Source organism: Rhodamnia argentea, chromosome 9, assembly GCF_020921035.1.
Source record: "Rhodamnia argentea isolate NSW1041297 chromosome 9, ASM2092103v1, whole genome shotgun sequence".
Taxonomy (NCBI): Eukaryota; Viridiplantae; Streptophyta; class Magnoliopsida; order Myrtales; family Myrtaceae; genus Rhodamnia; species Rhodamnia argentea.
In genome coordinates, this window is record NC_063158.1 from 13,121,081 (window position 1) to 13,138,691 (window position 17,611).

Genomic DNA, 17,611 nt, shown 5'->3' on the forward strand with positions numbered 1-17,611 from the left:
CGCAATTTGAATGTAGGGGTTGGAGCTAACATGGAAATTTTTAAGTAAATAATTTTGTTTTTTCCCTTTATTATTTGTTTTTTACCCTTTTCATTTTGCTAGTGGCCAATCACCGGCAAGGTTGGCCTCATTGGGCGTCGCCCGGGCGAGGCTAGCCAGGCCATGCCCTTGCCCAAGCGACATCCAGCAAGGCCACCTTGGCCTGGACGAGGTTGGCCTCTCCAGATCTGCTGAAGGGGCCTCGCCGGTCCTCTCCTTTGCCAACGCGTGACCCAACAAGGCCAACCTTTACCCAAGCGAGGTTAGCCCTCGCCTGCCATGGCCTGTGGCCGTTGACCGGAAAAAAGTAAAGGGGAAGAAGAAGTTACAAAAATAAAAATAAAAATAGAATATTAAAGAATGCCCACGTCGGTGCCAACCATGCCAACGTAGGACAATCGACGTCCACGTCGGTAATTTCCAGTCGAAATTGATCGAATGGTCTTGATTGGTACTAATGTGAAAAGGTTGAGGATTAAATTGATCCAATTGAAATATTTATGACAGAATTGGTACAAATGTAATAGGTTTATGACATTTTTTGTAACAATTTTTGCAAGCGTAGGCAAATTTGAGACTAGAATAAAAGTTGAAAATTTTTAAAGTGCGTGGCGAACTTAGGATTGGACCTAAAGTTGGGAGCATTCGAGGACATTAGGCCTATTAGAATGAGTTCATATTACAGAGCAGAAAAAATTTGAGTTATCTCTACTTTCGGTATTTAACGAAAAGGGCCGAGTTTCCGTCACACACAGCCGTGTACATTTATGCATGTCCCGTTGAATCAAACTTGGTAGATAGACCATTGGGAAAAAACCAAAAACCCTCCATCCGGAGGCCACCCTACGCTCCTCTACTGCTGAAAAAAATCAGCCTGTGCCCTGAATTTTGCCTTCTAAAATCCACTTTACACCTCGCCGCCTTGGTATTATGTGCCTGTGAAGTTGTCAAGAGTACCTTCGGCGTGATCGCTTGATCTTGATGGAGTCACGAGGTCGAGCACCCAATAAATTTTTCTGCGCTCTAAAAAGTTATTGCAAGTTGGCGGTGAAAGATACGGGGAAGAAAAATATGGACGATTAAATCTTTTTGCCAATGTTTGTGAAAATAAAGGTTGGATAAGATGAACTCTACATACGACATTATCTATTCCAAATAAAATATGGGCGTTGATGCTGTTAAAATCCAGAATTAGTGCCCCCACAGTAAATGTACCACTACTATCATTGGTCTCATAAAAAATTCTAAGCCGGTGCCTCCAAGACGCATTTGTCCCAAACTAATTTTTATTTCGCCAAAGAAACTACAAACCAATATCCTTATGACACACTTATCCTAAATTAATTTTTCATCTTGCAAAAAAAAAATCCTAAACCGATACCCTGGCACAAGTCCAACCTCAATTGGATGCATACATGTCAACACACATGGGTTTTTCATTTTAGATGTATCATTTTCCATGTTTGCATCAAATCTGTCTTGTAGTCGTCTACTAGTATTGAAACTCATGCGTTTTGAAGGGATGTTGGAAGGAATGCTAAAGGGGGGTAAATTAAGGTCAGGGGTATTGGTTCTAAGACGAAAACTAATTTTGAGTAAATGTATCATAAGAGCACAAATTCATGATTTTTGGTGTGATGAAAATTGATTTGTGATACATGTATACGAGGGTACCTATTTGGGACTCAGATTTATGGGCACAATCAAACTCGTAGTGCCACATAGCACTTCTAGTGTAACGATCCAATTCCTCTGTAAATCACGGCGTCAAATGATCCATAAGTCACATTATGAAGTCTCAAAACAACTAAATCCATTACAAAATATTCAAACAAGCAAAAAGATCAGCCTCGCAGTTGAGTAGGTGGATGGTTGATTGCATAAGAAAACTATAACCTTAGCCAAAGGAAGGAATAATAATCTAAATGGTCTCTAAACTTTAGTCCAGTGTGTAATATTGGCCTTAAACTTTTAATTTCTGTGCAATGTGGTTTATGAACTTTCGCCCAATGTGCCATGTAGTCTCTAGACTTTTATTGTGTTCAATACAGTCCCTAAACTGTTGGTAAATGCTCAATTTAGTCCTTAGACTGTACGAAAATGTTTAAAAGTTCAAGGATCTTATTAAACATTGGATCAAAATTTAGGGACTGCACTAAGCAAACTAAAAATTCAACAATAACATTGCATATTTTGACAAAAGTTCAAAAACCATAATGAAGAAATTAAAAATTCATAAACGACATTGCATAATGAATTAAAGTTCATAAATTATTTATGACATTTTCCCCTTAAAAAATCAACCATGAACATGAATGGAGATCAGCCTCATACTCGCATCAAACAATCATTGGCTGCCTAGCAAAACCATCACCTTTTGACCCAAAAAAAAAAAAAAAACCGTCACCTCAAAGAATTCTGCCATTTAACAACTCTCTTTCTTTTTTTTTTCGGGTCAGAATTTTACAACTCTTATATAACACTAGTTTTTTTCTGCTATTTGTCCATGGTGTACTCCCTTGATGGGTGTTTACCATATATTTACTTTTAAATTTATCTATTTTTCCTTAAATTTTAGAACTGAGACTTTTAGGTTGTGTTCAATATCCCAAATTGTCAGAGATTTACAAATATTAGTGATCTAAAGTCACCTAGAATGTTCCATAACTTCGTACGAACTACACTATTATCATTGTTTTGGATGGGGATACTACAACAAAAATTAGTCATTAAGGCATATAAAAATGTCTCTATAAGTCCATTATTTGCACCTGAATGATTTAGAGGCAGATAAAACAATCGTATCGGATATTACCATTTCTAAATTTATTGAGAGGCCAATCGGAGACTATTATATATAAGTCGCTTGATGACATCTGATAAAGTTAAATAGTTTTGCCTCTAATCGTATCTTCCATCAATAGTTTAGCGGTTCTGATAAAAAAAAATCAATAGTTTATCGGACTTTATATATATATAAAAATAAATAAAAGTGAGTTTATTTGTCGCTAATAGTACCTTTTGAGGCTTATGGTACCTTTTTTGCTGAATGGTCGCCATCCTGACTTTCCATTTTCGGCTCTATGAGGGCATTCTTTAGACCTTATCGTGTGCTTCTGTTTGGTATTAATGGAAAACGCAACAACAACATGCACAAAATTAATTTGAGGAATCGGCATCAATATTTTGTTTTAATTTTCAGCAACATAAGTATTCCACACGGAGATAATTAGTAACTAACAAGGCGTCATCGGCAAATAGAAGGAAAAATGTCGGGGTGTTCAACTTTTAATTCACTTTTTAATGTGGGTTTAAATTTCAAAAACAAGTTATGGAGCAATTTCTTGTACATAGGCAATCTTAAATGTTCTCGTTTACTTATTTGCTCCAAAGTAAAAAAAAAAAAATGGATTTAGGGCGCAAATGATAACTATTCGGTTTCTCTATTTATGTTCCAAACTTGTTTCTAGAATAGATTTGGAATAAAAATCCATTTAGCAACGCAATTTCATTTTCCTATTTCTGAAACAAAAATTTGTTCCGTAAATAATTTTGGAACAGAAATGGGAAGTTAAAATTTTCAGCTTCTATATTTTACAAACAAAAATAAGAAATAATAATTTTTCTTATTGCTCACTCCATCTCTTACGCATCCCGATCGCCGATCCTCGATCCCCGTTCCCTTGGTTCTCCAGTCCGCCGTATGGTGGTCTGTCGATCATCTGCCCGTCCGCTATCCATTGTCCCTCGGTTCACCGGTCACCAGCAACTCTATAAATTTTATGTTGCTATTAGACGAATTTTTGTTTCGGAAATCGAAAAGTTGTGTCGTTATCAAACGAGTTTATTTTCTCATAAACTAAAAATAAAAAAAAAATTATTTATGGCTAGGAACTGATTCCATAAATAAAATGATTATTATTCGCAATCTTAGAGACGGAAGGCCTCCACGACTAAAAAGCTTGACGCTTGACATTTCAGTCAACTCCTTTCTTACCACAGCCTCTAATTTGTGGCTCTAATTTCTTACCAAAGTTCTGACATTTCAGTCAACTCCTTTCTTACCACAACCTCTAATTTGTGTCTCTAATTTCTTACCAAAGTTCCGACATTTCGGTCAACTTCTTTCCTTACCAAAGTAACAAGGCATTATAATTCGAAAGATCTCAAGTGAAAACCAACGTAGGGTTCGAGTACCTTGGCAAGTCTAAATTCTCGATCGCCATTATTACAAACCAAAGCTCGTGCGTCGGACAGAAGTTAAAGTGAGTCAAATGAGAATGATGGTTCTCAGAATCACGGCCAAAAAAAAAAAATTACCTGTGGTAAGTACAACTCAGAGAGAGAGAGAGAATGAGTTTTTCATTTTTATTTTTATTTTTATTTCTATTTCTATTTTTAGGAACTTTATGGGTTCGCGAAAAGGGGGACCGGGGACACGTGCTGGCCATCGAGAAGTCAGCCCCAACAACGCCATTGATAGATTACACGCCTGACTCCTCCCTCAGACCACGACACGTGCCACTGCCTCCCCTCTCTCTCTATCTCTGCATTGGGGCACGTGCCGCTTTTTGCCCTTTCCACCATCTTCCCCACTTCTTCTTCTTTTCCCCCTTTCGGCCTTTTTTCCCGCCCTCTTTTTATCAGCAGATGACAAGAGATGAAAAAGAATGTGTTGTTCTGCAAAAAGTTGCAGCAGCAGCACGGAAACACAGCCATGGAGGGAAACGGCATCTATTGATTCTCCTCGTTGCTTTCTTTTATCTTTTTCTTTCTATTTGATTTGGCTCTCTGGTTGCTCAAAGCAGTGGGGGGATTTTTCTAAAGAATAATGACATGAATTATCTCTAAATTTTAGCTGAATTTTAGCTCAACTTGTCGTGCCGCGCCATGAACTTTTGGTAAACATTCAATTTAGTCTCCGGACTGTACTAAGATATTCTATATTGTCCTTCTATTTATTCAAGTTCGAGGACGACATTGAACATGACTAAATTGAACATTTATCAAAAGTCTAGAGATCACATTGAACGTATTAAAAGTTTAGAGATGATATTGCATGTTGGGCTAAAGTTCATGAACCGCATTGGATGAATTTAAAGTTCATGGACTATATCGCATATTGGGCCAAAGTTTAAAGATTCTTTGCGTCATCATCTATTGTTCTAACGATCCGATGCGAGTAGTCAAGATAATTATCCATGGGGAGAGTAACTTTGTTTACTCCACAGGCCCTTTCGAAATGTAGATTAAGATTAGCTGGCGATCACGTGGGTCGCATAATAGGATCCACATAATTAATGATTGCGATTCGATCGTATTAGCTCATCTGGTTAATGGACTGTGTAATGGCTTCTCGACCTTTCGCACCTTTTTTTTTTTTTTTAATTTGAGTTGTCACAAACTTCTTTACTTGAAATATCAACATCATCGTCAATGCAAGTCATATTGCTACGTGATGCTGCTCCTGATTCAATGTGCGGCTCTGTCCATTTCTCCCCTTCGAGATCTCTTGCCTCGATGATTTCCCCTCACCCTTATCAGAAACAAGGCTAGGGCTTACTCCATTCTCAAACCACAAAGCTACTGGCGAGACTCCAGTTTCACACAATTTACAATAATAGGGTTATTTCCTCGTGAGTCAAATCTATGAAAAGGAGATCGGGGCATGACTACTTAGGACACGCATGACAATACTTATAAAGTAGAAATCTGTTTGGTAATGTAATTTCTAGAGCAGAAATCCGTTCGGCTACACAACTTTATTTTTCTTTTATTTTTTTGCTTTAGAAGTAATTTTGAAATTACGTAAGCCGCCTATGATGCAAATGGGTTAGATTGGTGTGGCTTTATTTATGTTTTGGCTTCTTTTATCCCAGCAAGTGGCGGATCGTGACCCAAATGGAAAAGGTGTTCTTATTTTTTTTTTAAAATACATATTCAAATCTTCGTGTTTATGCATTCTCTTGAGATTCATTATGCTGGTAATACTTCTGTGCTTTAGCAATGATTGATGCGAGTGGCCTGAAAGTTATTAACCGCCCCCAAACATCCTGACCAATATTCATTTTCTAAAATTCAAAAGAAAAAAAAACATGCCTTAATTTTCACCGCATGACCTATAAGATACCTTTCTGTTTTAAATTACTAATATGCCATTTTTAGACAAAATCTCTGTTTTTAAAAGACAAAATTACCCTTTTGCAAATCCCCAAACCCCCAAAGTATCCCTCAAACCCTAACTCCCATCACCCCAAAAACCCCATCTCTCCTCTACCACACACCACTATTCGACACCGCCGTTGGCGGCAGTTGTCGCCGTTGACTCCCCCCGTCCCCCCTACCCCCGCTATCAACCCCCTCCTCATACCTGTTCTTTAGCATGCATGTCCCCTCAATTTTATTGTCTGTTAATCTCTCTCATCTCCCTCTATGGCCATTATACAACTCGTAGGCTGTCCATGACCTTCAATGGAATGGAATTACTAGAAAAGTCATCAATTTATTATAATTATGGTAATTCAATCCCTAATTTTTTTTTTATAAGCTAGTGTCGACGTTAGCAATTTTTGGTCAAATTTGGCTAAACAGATTGAATTGGCACAAATGCAAAAGACTCTGGAGTCAATTAGCAAAAATAAAAAAAAAATTATCATTGAATTGGCACAATTGTAATAGGTTTGTAACTTTTGTTTTTTGTAATTGCCTCCCTTAAGGGCTCTAACCATGGCTTGCGACCTCGATCTGAGGTTCCCATGGCAACATTGGGGAACGATGGTGAGCCAAGAGGCTCCGGTCGTGGGTGGCGACAGGTGTTGGCGACATCGGCTTGACCGAGGCTCGGATGGTTAGTGTTGTTTAGAGTGTTTCGGGCGGGTGTAGATGATTCAAAATGTAAGCGTGGGTTTGTGAGGGAGAGGAGAGGATGTTGTGTGATCTGAATCATAGCAAGAGACAGGGCACCGAAGACACCAAATTTATTAGACATTCTTTGGATATAATCTGAAAGTAATTATTGCAAGCGAATTTTTACGCGTAAGTTTAAAAAAAAATTATTTGGAGATATATTTGCACTTCATCCGTGCTAAATTGTACAAATGATTTTCAGTTACTTTCCTCAATTAATTCTTATTGTCTTTAACATTTGGAAAAAAACACTTTAAATTTCTTACAGTTTATTTCATTAAGAAGAGATTGAATAATTTTTTTTTTTAAAAAGGCCTTGGCCCAAGCTTGGCGTACCCGAGCCGTAACGGCTTAGGCCCGACTCCGTGGTCAAGCTTGCTCGTGTCTCTAGATTATAAAACAAAAAACAAAAAAGTAGGTGAAACATAATTGAGTAAATCATGAAATGTCAATTCGGTATATAGCTTTTCGGAAAAATGACACAAATTGTTCATGAACTTTGGTCCAATGTACAATGTGATATCTAAACTTTAGTCCAATGTACAATGTGATTCCCGAACTTTTGAAACATGTTCGACTTCGTTTCTGAACTATGAAAAAAATGTTCAAAGTCGTATCTGAACTTGAAATAGTGAAAAGATTATATTGAACATCTTCATATAATTTATTGACTAAGTCGAACATGTTTAAAAAATTCATGATCATATTGTTCAAATTAAAAGTTCACGTACCACATTGTATATTGAATTAAAATTTAGAAATTATATTAATTAAATTAAAATTGAGAGATCATATTATATATAAAAAAGTTCAAAGACCATTTTTTTAATTTTCCCTAGATTTTCTCACTACAACGAGTAGAGTTGCTATCCGAAAAAAAAAAAAGGGTTTTGTTTTTTTATTTTAATTTTGGGTAATTGAGTGATGTGACATGTCTATGATTTGGATAAGAATGGCCGTACAACCAGCATAGATTTCCTGAAAATTAAATAATGTTTTCGCAATTATTCCTATTTTTCCTGCCAAAAAGGTTACATGAGGAAGCAATCGGAGACCATTATTGTCATAAATTATTAGGACACGTTGTACGGCATCTCGTTCAACATTGGCCGGTGTCAGTCTGTACCATTAAAGCCGAGGAGGCCCCCGCCACACACATCTTCATATGGTGGGCTTAGTGCACATTCTAGACAAATTTTTTGTACATGTTGATGTTGGTACTTGGCATGCCACAATAATCTAGCTTCGTTAGTTGCTGGATGGCCACCGCTTACGATCCTCAACGCGGCGGCAGCGGCGGCAGCTATCCCCGATTAACCCGCGTTCGTTTTACAGCTTAAGATGTTATGTATAAGTTGTGGTTACGTCCGAGACCTCATGACTTTGATTCGTCGCGTTTAACGAGCGTGCACCTTTCCATGCCTTGCTTTTTTAATTGTCCGGTCGTTGCGGTCGAACTGAATCTTGGTAATCGAGCGACGCTTGCCAGGGTGAACAGATAGATTTAGGATCGAAATGGTACTGATGGTCTATGATAGTTGAAGTTTCTAGGTTATCTCAAGCGTGCACGTACCACCGGACTCTTTCACATCTTCGGTCGAGTAGGCTCTGCCGGGCACCGGCAATTTCACAACGAGTTCGGTTCACACGGCAAATAGTTAAATTAGTTGCAATTCGCCCGCGCTCACAAGGCTTTTGAAATTGCGGTGCTAGTTAGAGGTGGCGTGAGCCAATGCTAACAACCTAGACTTTGATTGAAAAGGATAGCATAGAGTGGTGTATGACCGGACGAGAAATCCTACTGACTTTGGCTATAGAATCAAAGAGGAATCAGTCGAAGTTAAGACGGGCGGGTTAACAACTTCGGCAAATTATCTCAACTTAGAATAAGTGAAAAAAAACCACAAAAAAAAAAAATAGAGGGAGGTGGGCAACCAGACGGCTACCGCTAGCACCTTAGGTCTGTCTCCGTTGATACATACTCTATGTAAACCCGTCAAATGTGTGGGGCGGGTCATAAACGATCCGATCGAAATAGGCTCATTTTAACTGTTTTTTGTAACCTATTTTACTCGATCTAATACCCATATTTATAAAACACTTTTATAATTAATTTAGTTTAGAAAAAACTTGTACCCAAAGCGAGGTGAGATTGATGAGCGAGAGAGCGCAAGATCGGAGCGAGAATAAAAGAGAATGAAAAGAGAGTCGTAGAGGTAGGTTGAGTCTAAATGAGTTGTAAACTCATACATGACCCATATATTACTCATTTAACACTAATATTATGTTTAAACTATTTTTTGAAGTATTTATTGAATATAACTAGCTCGTATAATAACTCGGTCCATCGTATATAAGTTAAAAAACGAGTTTATGATCTATTTTGACAGGTCTAACCTTAAGAGCTTAGTATCGAGCGTGTTGGAAAAGCAGTAGCAACTCATCGTGCATCAAACACAACGTGCATCAACAATGTAGTTAGGCGGCTTTACTGTTGCCGATGCTCTATCCCATTCGACTCGAATTCTAATTGTGTAGGAATGAGAACCAACTGAATGCACACTCATTTCCCTCTTCCTATCGGCAAAGGATGGGATCGTCACTTTCACATCCTTTTCCGGGTGCAAAACCTAAAAAAACCACAAAGCTGAAGACCCAATAATAAAAAATAAAAAAAAACTTCCAAAAGCGGCTTTCCGCTTTTGCAACAATGGGCAGCACTAAGGCAATCCACCAAAACGACTAGTCACTTCAGAGATGCCTCCTGAATTTAACCTGGGTGGGGGCAAGGAAGGCCGGTTGACTCTCAATTATGCGACCGATTGATCTGACCTGATCTGGTTTGATTTCTCGTTGAGTCGCTGAAGCTTTTGCTTTAGCATCATTATTGTTGAAGTCAAAAGAAAGCAATGTCTTTGAACCCACCTAAAGGGTAAAAAGATTACGTAAAGGCATGGACATTTCCCCAACATTTCCCTAACTTGGGTCGCATGATTTTGACCAATAATTCAAGAGGGACGCAAGAAGAAGTTAATGCTAGTCTCAATTGAGCCCGCAATGCAATGATGTTTGTTTCGTATCTTTCCGATGCACAATAATTCGATAGTTACCCTTCTGGATCCGTATTGATTAATCGATCCCTTTCGATATTGTTTTTCATTCGAGACGTGCTATTTTCGTTACCTTTGCTCTTGTTTGTTGTCGTGTTGCTTCGATGGGATTAAGAATGGTCGGCCTTTTTGGGAACCAGGTGATCAAAGCCTGAGTTTTAGCTAATCTTATGGTTAAGATGAAGTCCACCTTTGCTTACAAAGTTTCATCGGTGGATGTCTTTAGGAATTGGATTTGTCCTCTTCATCTATTTTGGAGCGATTAGAAAGTGATTCGAATGCCTTACGATCATGAAATAAGTACGTGTTAATTATGATAACTTTAACGATGGCTTGAATATGCCATGTGACATCGTATGCTTCGGATTCCATTATGCAAGGGCTACAAAACGATTCAAGCCTTTCAATAGTCCTTACATCAAAAGCTTGATAAGATATTTATAGCAAGTGCTTTTTGTGTACTATTCACATCGCTTCTTGAAAAAGGAGAAAAGAAAAAACTTTCGGTTATTGTCGTGTTGTCAATCACCGAGTCAAGCGAAACACTTCAAACTGTACTCATATTCAACCTTGATTCGTGCTGGGATTAAAGTTGAAACCCCTGGTGATATTTGGTGAGATAAGCTAATAAAAACGGCTCACCCTAGCTCCGATTTTGAGGGTTTTCGTGGTTCGGTTTGGAGGTATTTTCAACCCGAGTCGAACTCATTGGTTTGGGGAAATTTCGATCCAAACCAAACCAAACCAATGAAATTTCACCTCGAACCAAACCGATAACTTTGGTTTGTTAGCGGTTTGGCTTGGATTCAAAGCATCACCATCAAGTCGGTTTACGAATATGAAGTTCAATACATCATACATGTTAGGGTGTGGTTCATACGCCCTATCGATAGAAAATCGCAGTAGTCTCGCTCTCTTGTGAACTGGTTGAGATCCAAGGGAGCCGCTTTGGTGAGGCTTCCAAGATAGCGCTCTAGAGGTTTCAGATGGCTTTTATAGTTTAAGCCCGTATTTTACTAGTAGTTTGAGTTTGAGCCCACAAATAGTTACTGTCATAAATGGTATCTTTTTATTGTAATTGAGAGTTGTAGTAAAGAGATTGAATGTGCTAATTATAAAGAAATCTTTTGCTAGATGTACCCTTAATTTAACGATGAATTAAGATAAATCTTACGTCTCGATTTCTTTTTCTCGCTTTTATGCTCTATTTCTTTGTATTTGGGCACCTAATCCTAACAATCTAGAAAATCTAACTTCAACATGCAATGCAAATTTACAAACAAAAAAAAAAAAAACACCTTGTCTACGCACTTATTGGAACAAAGGGAATATAATCATATTGAATTATTGGAACATTAAAAAAGGTACTATTTAACTAAAATGGGAAAATACAAAAGATCATCGAAAACTCCTTCGTAAGTATTGTTTGAGTTTAAAAACTAGTCAATAATGGTCAACTTGTGAACTTATTTAATAGTATATAAGAATCTCTTAGACATAGTGAACATTCTTGCTTAGGCCAAACTACAAATTTTAATTGTTAAAAAGAAAACGAACTTATTCATTAAACTTATTGATTTGGTTCGGTTTTATGGTTTCCGAAGTTATAAGCCAAAAAAAAAAAAAAAACCAACTCGATAAACCTGACTTATCGGTTCGGTTCGATTTATCGGTTTTCTGTTTTTCATTAACACCCCTATCAAATAAGCACAGAACCACAATCACGGCCCATTTTAGTATTGGTAGGTAAGTAATATTTTGGGCCAAGACTACGAGTTGGGCCTTGCAGAAATCCATGTTTTTATAATATTTATGTTGCTCAACAGGTAAATTTCTCGCAAAAATACAATTTGTTTAGATTAGTTTTAGGATCGATCTTTGTTATGAACTTGTAGTACTACACGATACCTCTCTAACGATACAAAAATGACCCGATTTGGCTATATGTGGAGAGAGAATCGAAGCCTTAAAGTAAGCAACGTGAGATTTGAAATTCTGAAAAAATCTAGATAGTTTGTCGTCGGTGCAATGGACGGTGATGTACGCAACTTACCCCTACATCGGATTGTAATGACACTTTTACCATTGTACAGGGCACGACAGATACTCTGATATGTGAATTTTTTGGAATTTTTTGGAGTTATGGTAATTTTTGGTGATTTTCTAGAATTTTTACGAAGTTATGGTATGTAATTGGGATATTGCTGCTTTTAGGGAATCGAGAATGGTGTCTTTTAAGTTATCATTCATGGAAAAATAAGAAAGTTCATTTTTTTTATGTTGGGTATTCTTAGAGGTGTCAAATGGATGGGTTGGGTCGGGTCCGGTCGAATATTATCCTACCCATATTGACCCCGTATATAATGACTCATACCCGACCCGACCCATTTTGACCCATATTATCAAAAAACACTAATACTCTAAGAAAATCTGTACAACTCATTTAACATGTTTTAAGCTCTTCACATGTACATGTTATCCGGATAAAAACTTCACATCAAATAAAAACAGCAAATTAAATAATAAAAAAGTAAATAAATAAATTAAAAATGATATTACTAAAATAGTTTCATGAAATAAAAATCTAACTATTTTTTCTCATGTTTTTCTAATTAATTTTTTAATTTTTTTGAAAAATATTTTTTATTCAAATTTCTTTAATATTTTTTATTTTCTTTTGATTTTATTTTTTTTCATTTTTCTTCAGCCACGGACGGCCGCTGAACATTTTTTATATTTTATATTTTTTCTTTTCAGACCAAAAAAATAAATTTTTATTTATTTTTTAATTTAAAATGTAAAATTTAAATAAAAAATATTAAATAATCAAGCTAAGCCTTTGAGGCTCATTTACAACTTGTGGAAGTTACAGGCCATAGGCCTAGGTCAAAATGGGTTCAACTCATCTGATTCAATTTTAAAATTTTGGACATATTTTTATTTAGCCCTTTGAAAACTTAGAGCTCATATGCAACCATATATATATATATATAGGTAAAAAATGGGTCATGGACCCATATTGACGGTTCTGGGTATTCTATAACGAAAAGAAATGTGTATGCGGAATCTACGGAAATTTTCAAAATCCAAGAAATTAGTGTTACGACAATGCGAAATTTTTTTAATCAAATCTCTGAATGTGTATTTTCCAACTATTTAGCGTGGAATTTCCTGTTTTGTAATCTCTGAAATGCTGAGAGCTATTTTAACAAGGAAAATGAACTGTAAAATTATAATCTGAACAATTCAATTTTTGTTGGCATATTATGAAAAAAAGAACGTATTTTCTGATAGTTAAGTCTCTCCTGATGCTTGATACGTGGGAAAGGCGTCGAATGTGATTTTCTTAATACGTATGAACGCATAATCGCTTCTAGAGCTGCGTTATTCTTTGCTTGATCCCACGGAATCGCGATTGTTATGTATTTCTAGTTTTGGATAATTTAAGGAAGGCCGGACCTTGTCAGTATTTCCGGTGGATAAGGGGTTTTATTCGGACAATAAATTTCATAAAATCACTGCTTTTGATTAAGGCTTCGTCCTTTATTTTAAAGGATGGTCAGTCATTTCTTAAATTACAAGTACGGGTTTGGATTTGTGACAAGTTTTATATGCTTAACAAGTGTCTCGAGGTATTCGTTAACAAGGGCAAACTTCTATTAATATAGGCTGTACTGGTTTATGTTCACAGTGCCAAATAAGTTTGTCAACCTAATCAGCATCAAGGACAGTGTCCTGCAAGCTTAAGAGGAGGATAAGATGGTCGAGTGTTGTTCCCACGCCATAGGCAGATTTTCTTTTGGTGGTAATCCAACAAGATCACATGATGTAAAACGTGCTGATTTCAAGATTCTCTTGCATTCTGATCGGTTCTACATGTTCTTCAGTCCAGCTTTGGCGTGCTTCTTTCTTGGCCAAGAGCAGATCTTGGAGTTCACAGTCCTCGAGATCGTCCCCGTTTCCGGGGAAAAGGATGCAATTTACATGGCTAGTCCGATGAGCGTGAGCTGCCGGTATCGCTCCAGCATGAAACTGCTTCCCAGGGTCATTTGAGACCCAGCATGCCCCCTGGAAAGAGCTGCACAAAAGTAATGGTGATTGAGACATTGCTTCTGCTTTTGATTCAAATCCGGTTCGAGAAGGCGCCACGGATCCGTTGAATCGTACTAGGCCACGCTTTACCTTGTTAGTCCGCGAAGAGCAGGAGCTGCGGTTTGGCGACGAGGCCTTCAAGCACTTGGTGCAATCCCACGAACGAGGATCGTTGGCCAAGCTGCAACGAGGCAGGTATAAGCAGCAAACTAGAGGTGAGCATGGCCTTAGTATAAAACCACGAATCTAGAATCGGAACTTGTGGTAATCAGTTCGGTTCCAGGTTCTAAGGTATGTACGATAGGTTTTAGGTTTCAAAAATTAAGAAGGTTTCTAGTTTCACTACCTAGAACCCGAAACCAGGACCCTAGATTCTGAAATAAATTTTTATATTTTTCTTGGTATATATCTTCGTACGATCCTACAATGTTCTATGACATCCGATGATGATGGGTATATAATTTGGAGCCAAACTAATTTTTAGGTTTCATGTTCCAAAAAATGAGAAACCTATTCCAAAGGGTTAATGGCAAAATTAGCTAACTGTACTATCGTGTGGCTGCAATACATGACACCAGCAATGAGTCCGTCCCACCGTTGTTGTCTTGATCAAGTTCGCGAAGTTGACGTGGTCCGACATTGCAATCCTGTCTCGTACTCCGTTTCGACTGAGTCTTTTTAGTTGTTCTTCTTTCTAGACTTGGCTCACCAGGTAGATTTTCCTTAATATGGCTTTGGCTTCTTCAAATCACCAAGCAGCGGTAGAGCCAATGGGGAGGACTCAGGTAGAAGAAGCATGAGAAGAAACCGCAACAGAGCTGGAATTCCAGTGACTCGGAACCTGCCGGAGAAAACAGACACCGGTGTCATGGTTTCCTTTGATGATTTACTTGTTTCATTGGCATATTGTTTTATAGCCAATATGTGTCGATGTTTCGTTTACTTGCTCTCGCCTTGGTGAAACCAAAGTAGGCGAGGTACGACAGGAATTGGCCTGCGGTGATGAAGAAGCCGTTGGTGCTGACGAGAGCACCTCAGATTTTCATGGGCAATGCCTACGAGACGTAGAGTGGGGCTGACATCGATGCCATCCCAACTCCGAGCCTGAGGAAGACTAGGCCAATGATCTGGAGAGCAGGGTCCGGAGCCAAAGCCATCATCTCAGCTCCAATGAAGAAGAGGAAGTCTGCGATCGGCATCGGGCTTCTCCTCCCCAGCTTGTCATTCAGCCACCCACGACCGCAGCCAGTAGCCACCCATCACCCCGGCAACTGCCATGCTTGCTATGCTCTCCTATTCGCATATATAGTTCCAGTAAGCGGTGAAAATATAGGAATCAACTCGCTTTAACAAGCGATTATTGTAAATAAACAAAGGAACTTGATGTTGGGATCAGGTCATTGTGGACTAAATGTTCGGGCAAAGCTGATCTCATCAATTAAGCGAATTGAGGAACTATGAACAAGTTTCTATGGGCTGATGATATAACACATTGTGCAGCAAGAATACCTGCAAGACGGTTTTTCTATCCACGGATTCGTAGTCGTTTCTGGTATAAAGCAAGGCTCCTTAAATCACTCCTGCATATGAAACACAATCTGTCAAGAATGTAATGTTATTTTTCCTTCTTCCTCTCTTTTCTCACTCCTAACATCATTTTAAGCCTTAAGTTGCGGACAAACATTTATCCCGATGGTCAGAGAGAGAGAGAGGCAAGTGAGACCAGTATCGTAACCGGAGGCGGAGACCCCAGATCCTGGCGCAGAAGGCGAGGAAGAGGATGTACGGGTTCTTCCATGTCCTAGAGAAGCCCACCTTGAAAGTAGAGGGATCTGCTTCTGCATGAACTCCTCCTCCGTTGTTCCTCTCTCTCTTCACTTGAGTTTGTACTGCTACAAACAGCCTCATGAAGCTGTTTTTTTTCTTGTCAACGAGGGCATGTCAGGAGCCAAAATTTAAACGTCCAAAATCATCTTGTCACTGCTTGTTATCAGGTGCAGCATCGCCTAAGGGACATGCACTTGGACTTACACCATCAGTCATTTCTCACGTTGCCAAGACTCCTCTAGAGACGAGACGGGGAAGAGAGGGTTTTGAAAAATTTTCTGACAGTGTGACCCAAGAAGACACGTGTCGATTTTTGTATGGACTGTCTCAAAGATAACGTGGCACTCCAGTCTCACCCAATATTTTCTCGAAGAAGATGGCCTCACATTTTCTCTTGGGCTTATTTGGAGCCGAATTGGGCATTGCTGGTTCATGTGAATGATCCAGCGGATATGAAATGCTAATTGACTTCCTACGGTTTGAAAATAAAGTGACAAATTGTGAGGGAGCATTCAAGTGAATGGGTCATAGTTGGCATAAACCGGTTTGAGTTTTTAAGTTTACCGGACCTTGTCGGTTCGGTTTTTATGAGCTGGCCTAAGATGGATGTTAGACCAAGTTTTCACGTTCTCATATGCAACACAACGTCGTGTATGGCTCGGGCTTTCGCCAATCCGATTTGCGTGTAAGTTTTTGTCAAAGCACACACGCGAGGGACAAGAAGAATCATCAGACTTATGTTTAATCTTCCTCCTACCTAAATTATAGTCCCCGAACGACAAGGTTGCATTACATATCTCACGAAAGACATTTTCGTCTTGTGGCGGATCGTCAAAATTAGGATGGTAGAGTCAATGTGGTTAGGGGTCACCCCACCTTTTTGTCGCACGAAAGCATGGAAATCACTTCTACGCCTGTCTTGCTTTGGCAAAACATGGAAAGAAAAGGCTTCAGACATCACGTGTAGCCGGCCACTTCAGTGTTTCTGGATGCAAAGAAAAGACTTCAGACATCACCTGCAGATGCTCATGCCCTCGGTAGATTAGAACCCCACAAAAACAAACGCATTCTACTACAAGTCTTTCTACTAGAAGTCTTCTTTAGACTTCTAGTATGCTGCGTTTGCACCTGCCAATACGACCTACTGTGCCAGCCATCCTACCTTTATCAACATTTTTCTTGTAAGTTCTTCCTCAGTTTCTATGAGGCAGAACAATCCATTAACACTTGATTCAATGGCATTTTCGGCCATCGACGAGCTGACCAATCGAACTAAATGGAGTTCGACGCATTCATGGGTGCAAGTTTAAGAATGCCTGTGTCGATTATGGCAGTGTATGCACAAATCCAAGAGTCACTCGCCGCAAAGAAGTGATAGGTATCCACTAGAGAGGACAGACTTGACTTGCCCGATCCCTACATGACTGCTTCATAAGGCAAGTAGGGTATCGGAAAACTGTACAATGGACGATTGGACGGACTACGTAAATTCCATCAAGATTTGCAATTGTGTGTAGCAATAAAAAGCAAGACAAATGAATTGCAAACCTGTCCTCCCCATATGATTCTGGATGATACAATAACTATGATCTCATCGCGTTCCATTTTTCAAAACTCAGCACCCTATCCAAAAGAAA

At 38.6% G+C, this 17,611-nt stretch overlaps 1 long non-coding RNA gene across 1 annotated transcript; it reads left to right on the plus strand.

Annotated features, from left to right (window-relative positions):
* Positions 1-1,057: 1,057 nt before the first annotated feature.
* Positions 1,058-17,085, plus strand: LOC125316686. The gene is made up of 3 exons (XR_007199779.1): positions 1,058-1,069; positions 6,829-6,834; positions 16,977-17,085. It is a non-coding gene; the product is annotated as an uncharacterized LOC125316686 (long non-coding RNA).
* The last annotated feature ends 526 nt before the right edge of the window (positions 17,086-17,611 follow it).